Consider the following 5,904-nt stretch of genomic DNA (forward strand, 5'->3'; position numbering starts at 1 on the left):
ATAGATGTTTAAATATAGTGTTTTATTTTCTGTCTCGCAATTGCACAGCTGATGATAAACAAACTATATTATTTTATGCATTTACAACCAAAATAGTAGATCAAATGCGAAACAATGAAAACATTTACGGAATTTCAAAATACTGTTGTGTTACTTCCAACTCACTGAATTTATCAGAAAAAAATGTCTCTCTTTTTACGCTTTATTGTGCAAGATTAAAACTTTATGAACTACAAGCAGCAGCGGAGTTCAGTCTGGAAGCACGGCAAGAAGACACTGGTGTGTTGATGAAATATCTTTGAAGATCCTAGATCTTTAATTCAAACGAATATTGCTGAAGTGATGAATTCTCAACGAGGAAACGATTCGATCAGGTTTTATAAAATCTTGTTATTAGATTATTTCTTGTTATTGCTAGTTTTCGCTCGGGACCATGTGCTACTTCTTAGGCTCTCCAGAAGATAGACACTGTCGAATGAAAAATTACACCACATCCTCCTTATAGCCATCTTGCGACTGCGAAACGCGTTCTTGCGTTCTTACGAAACGCTCCAAAAACGAACCAAGCCAAATGCAGCAGTTAGTTTATTTAGTGCAAGTCGTCAACGTTCATGCCAATGGCGTGTATAGGACTATAAGTCATGGTTAAACGAGCTATTGAAAGTGATGGCTAATAAAACCTTGGATGTCTTGATGTTCGTATTTCAAAATTTGCTGGAATTTTTTTCGGTACTCGATAGTTTCCGGGATATATGAAACGCATTGTTTAAATTTCGGTTCAAGACTCAGATGAAGAAGTTAAAAAATGTGAGTTCTTATGTTTTCTTTTGTCAATCCAACTAAATGCAATATCTTTTTTCTTAAACATTGTCTAAAATAAATGTTATTCTTAAACTCAGACTTAGACACGTTATTTCGTTTTAAAAGATGTTCGGATACTTTCGTGAACTACTCAACTACAGATCTGCATATTATTTCCGCAGATCGAAAAATGTACGAGTTAACCGTGCTTAGAGCACGCATCGGTAGAAAAAACAACTAAAGCGAGCTAAAAGAAGTTAATCTCGTTACGAGAACAGACGGAGCGCAGAAAACGGAAAATTTCGACGTTGTCGGCTCCGTCAACGGATTGAAATTAGGTCGACACGCAGCGTTTCATACCGCGGTAAACCGCAATTTCCATTGCGCAGCAGTCTACAGTTACTACCAGTGAATTGCTTAAATGACGTAGCGCTAATTAACGGTACGAAAATCGTGGATCCTACGGAAAACCGCTGTACTGTTAACGAATTCGTATTTTCCAATGCCCGAAGAAAGGGACAAGATAGTTGTTTGATCATCCATAACTCGGTGCCGGTCACCAGAGCGTGCAAAGATGGATCGCGTGCAAATAAAACTCGTAATCAATTGATTACGTTAAATATTATATCTTAAAGCAGTGCTCAGAACGCTTCGCCACACAATATACAGTGGGTGTAGGAAGTATTCGTACACCGATCAATCTCAAACAAAACTTCGTGAAATGATAGTTTATTAACAATTTTTTATATAAACAATGAGTTTGTACATATTTTCGGAAATCTCTAAAATAGATACTATGCAAAGGAAAATTTGTAACTTGCATAATTTGCGAAATCAACAAGAAAAAACAAAAAATCGAGAGAAATACAGAAGCAATATAAGTATTATTCGTACAGTTGTTAAATTTTTATAAATTTAGAAGAAAAAACATAATTTAGATGAATTTAACAATAAAAAAATTAACGTAAACAGTTAATTATTACTTTGTAGGGTTTTCTTCTGATTGAATTATTGCTGCATTTCTTTTAGGCATTGAATTAACTAAATTTGATGTTATGCGTGTGGCAAGATCTTGCTCTATTCCTGCTGGAGAGCATTTTTTAAACTTTCTTTCGAGAAAATTTGATGTTTTCTAATCTGACGTTCCAAGTAATCCCACAGGTATTCTATTGGGTTAATATCTGGAAATTGTGAGGGAATTAGTAAATACGCTGCTATATTGTGTAGTATCCACATTTTGGTGTATATGCAGTATGTTTTGGATCGTTATCTTGCATGAAAATGAAATCATCTTTAATGCCCATTTTTTCTGCACTGGAAGAAAGATTTTATTTTAAAATGTCAATGTAAACTCGGTGGTTTATTATTCCATGGATAAATTGTAATGTGCCGACGCCAGCTGCATTCATACAGCCCCAAACGATTATGGAACCTCCACCGTGTTTCACTGTAGGCCGTAAGTTTTTCGGTTTCAATTCCTCATTCTTTTTTCTCCAAATAGTACAGTGTCCATCAGACCTCAAAATATTAAATTTACTTTCGTCTGTGAAAATCAGTTTATTCCAGTATTCCATTGATTTATTGATATTATTATTTGCGAACTGCAATATCTTCTTTCTATTCGCTTCAGATACAAAATATTTCTTACGGGCCACTCTACCGCGATAGTCTTGGCTTCCTAAAAAATTACGCATGGTACTAACAGATAAATCAATGTCTAAATTATTTTTAATTTAATTTCTTGCCTTATCACTCTAATATTTACACGTCCAGTACACTGATTAAGTTTCCGTAGACGTCCACTTCTCGAGTTATTTTGCAAGCCTGTTTCTTTTTCCATATCTATTAATTATACTTTGCATAGTAGATCGAGGTCTGCTTATAGTACGCGATATTTCTGATAAACTTTTACACTGATTACGTAAGTTAATAATAATTTTCCTTTCTTCTATCGTAGTTTCCACACGTTTTCGTCTCAGTTTTCAACGATAATTTTGAACACTGTAAAATTTTGAACACGTCTGATGCCGATGAGGTATCCAAATATACTGACGTATAGTTAACCATAGTTATGAAACAACAGTGTAATGTGTTTACGTTCTAAATTTTCTTGTAGAATGTTCAAAATATAAACTGTACGAATACTTATTGCTTTTGCATTTCTGTCGATTTTTTGTCTTTTCTTGTTGATTTTACAAATTATGCAAATTACAAATTTTCTATCGCATAGTATCTATTCTAGAGACTCCCGAAAATATGTACAGATTCATTGTTTATAAAAAAATTATTAATAAACTATCATTTCACGAAGTTTTGTTTGAAATTGATCGGTGTACGAATACAACTTTCTACATCCACTGTATCTGCCGCTATGGCTATCAGGGTTATGCCTTCCGGCTGCCGTCGCAGCGTCTTGTTCCCAATGATCGTCTAAATGCTCCACACACACATATAAAGCAATAGGCACACGCACCTGAGGTGCTCCATGAATAAAAAGGCGGGAGTCAGGAGGCGTAGCCCTGGTGGTTTCAATGTTGCGTGCCGAAGCGTTCCGAGCCCTGTCTTAAAAGGCAAGAAAAGTGCTCTGAAATTGTAATATAACCGTTCTTATTAAACCCGAATTATTTTTATCGAAACCATTTCGTAAACGCCATTATACTCACAATGCATCGCTAATTCTTTTTGTGCGATATTTCAAACAATTAAAAATTGCACTTTACATTGTTAACAATCCGCTGAATAGTAGAAATTTAACGCATAAATTATAAGTAGACTACGAATCATTCAATACTTCAAAAGTTGACGAAAAACCAACGCATAAGTTAAATGATTTAAGTTAAAATATTGCAAACTAATGAAGTTATGACAATACTACAACAAAGACTCATGTGTTAACTAAAATAATAAAAATAATGAAACTTATCTAAATAAATTTTATGCGAACTTATTATCAATCTCGTACAAATGAAATTATCGAATTAAATCTAAAAAGAATTTTTGATCCTCCCAAATCTCTCTTATCAGTGTACAATTTAATCGAAGTTGACGCATTTCGTGTTAATTTTATACGTTTTGTCAATATCGTACGAAATCGTGAAATTCGATCTGTAAGAAAGTTTTTATTTCCTTGGAAACAAGTTATCATTTTGCGAAGTTGCTAAAATAGTCGTCGATGAAACTGTATTTCTATTTGCATTAATTATCGAATATCTGATCAGAATATGGTTTGGAGGACAGCGCTGTCATGGACTCGTTTCGCCGGTTATCGATCAAAAAGTTATTACAGGCGAGCGACATCGGTACTTCATAGTGAAAATAAAATTTGGATCATCAGATTTTGCGGTGTCCATGTAAACTTCTCAGGTGGTTGTCGTCTCTCATAAACGTCCAATCAATATATTGGCTGTTCTCGTCTGCCGGCTGACGTGGCTGCAAGTTTCCCGTGCGTCACTCATCCGTTGGTCTAACAAGTATACGTGCACACATATGCACACGGATTTTTATAAAGCGCTCTCTAGTTTGCAGATTTAAACAAAATTTCATCGCAGAAATAATGTTTTTTATTAGAGCGTTGTTAATTTTATACCAGCTCGTTTATTTTTAAGCATCCTAGAGAAAGTGTTTGAAAATATCATGGAAGGTACATGTACGGATGTATCGTTTATAACCAATGCTGATAGGAATAACCGTTATTTTTATACAAATGGCTCTACATGATACGCGATAACGCAAACAATGTTACGCAGATTTAATAAGAATACTAATAATTGAAAGATATCTTCTGTAATTATAATTAGTATAAATAAAATACGGAATAGTTAACCCCTTGTCGTATCATTTTCGATTATAATAATTTCTAAGAAGAGAAATGACAATTTATATTTATTGCGTGTCTACATTTACTTGAATGTTTAAATATTGATGACAAGAAATCAGAATTTTATTCAGACTAAAGAAAACGGAATGGTATTCATACTTAAAAGGTTATTACTAGAAATCTCTGTTACGTGTCAGACTCGTCAAAATATAACAAGCAGTTAAAATTTCAGACGACATAGTATGTACTTTCCAATTCATTGAGGCTACTGAAAGAATAAATAAATGTGTATTTAATTCGTACTCTTTACAGTTCATGCAGAGAATTTTTATTTGATATAAAGGTCTGTTGACTAGTAATTAGAGATGGAGTCAAGTACGTTAAAAGCAAGTTTAAATTCGACTTGTCAGTTTTAAACATTTCACTATTATTTTGATAAACGAAAGAAATAGTTTCGAGTACCTACATCCGAACTTAGACAAGAGAGGTTCGAACACTTTGCTATTGCTTTTAGGAATAAAGGGGTACTTCCAAACATATTTAAATCTTGGCTGAGTTGATTCGAATCTTTCATGGGTACTTCCGACGGAAATTCTGAGACCGTGTTTAGTTTATCGAAAATTGGGTACAGGCAAACAAGATGCTACATCTACTTATCCATACGTTTTTTAAACAAGAACAATTTGTTTTTTACGTCCGAAACAATTAATTTATCTATTTATTTTTGTAAATTTGCAAGAATTTAGAAATAATAAAAATGCACTCTTTTTACAGATTCTCGTCTGATGTGGTAATTCTTTTATTAATCTGTTAAATTTTCTAAATTTTTAAGCAACGTAAATATACTAAAAACAAGCAGACTATATATATATATATATATATATATATATATAAAATGATGGTTCAGCTGAACTATGTAACACGCTGCTTAAAACATTATATGCAATATTGTGTGCAGTGTGCGCAAAATTTGAGCAGAATCGGTGTGCGAAACGTAGCATGTTCCCCTCATTAAAACTTCCCCCACGATACCTCCCGCGGTTTTGAAAGGCAAAGTTCATCGATCATTCATCAGATCCCTACTCAAGCGGCTTAGTTTCCCTCACCATCGGACATTTTCCCCCACCAACGGTGGTCGAGGTCAACGGCCATCGTTCCATCGTCCTCTTCCGGCCACCGTTTCGTTCAACTATGTCTCTCTTTTTCCCGGTTACGTGTGCGCGGTGCACGTGCGCACGATGCAAAAGAAATGCAACCTCGCTCAGTTACTCGGCGACCGTCGTCGG

General features: G+C 34.5%; 1 protein-coding gene across 6 annotated transcripts in view; it reads right to left on the reverse strand.

The window, feature by feature from the left end:
- Positions 1–5,904, reverse strand: part of Ipk1 (Inositol phosphate kinase 1) — a 319,504-nt gene that overhangs the window by 31,509 nt on the left and 282,091 nt on the right. The gene's annotated exons all lie outside the window — the stretch shown is intronic.

The sequence above is a fragment of the Megalopta genalis genome, chromosome 3 (assembly GCF_051020955.1).
Source record: "Megalopta genalis isolate 19385.01 chromosome 3, iyMegGena1_principal, whole genome shotgun sequence".
In the NCBI taxonomy this organism is placed as follows: Eukaryota; Metazoa; Arthropoda; class Insecta; order Hymenoptera; family Halictidae; genus Megalopta; species Megalopta genalis.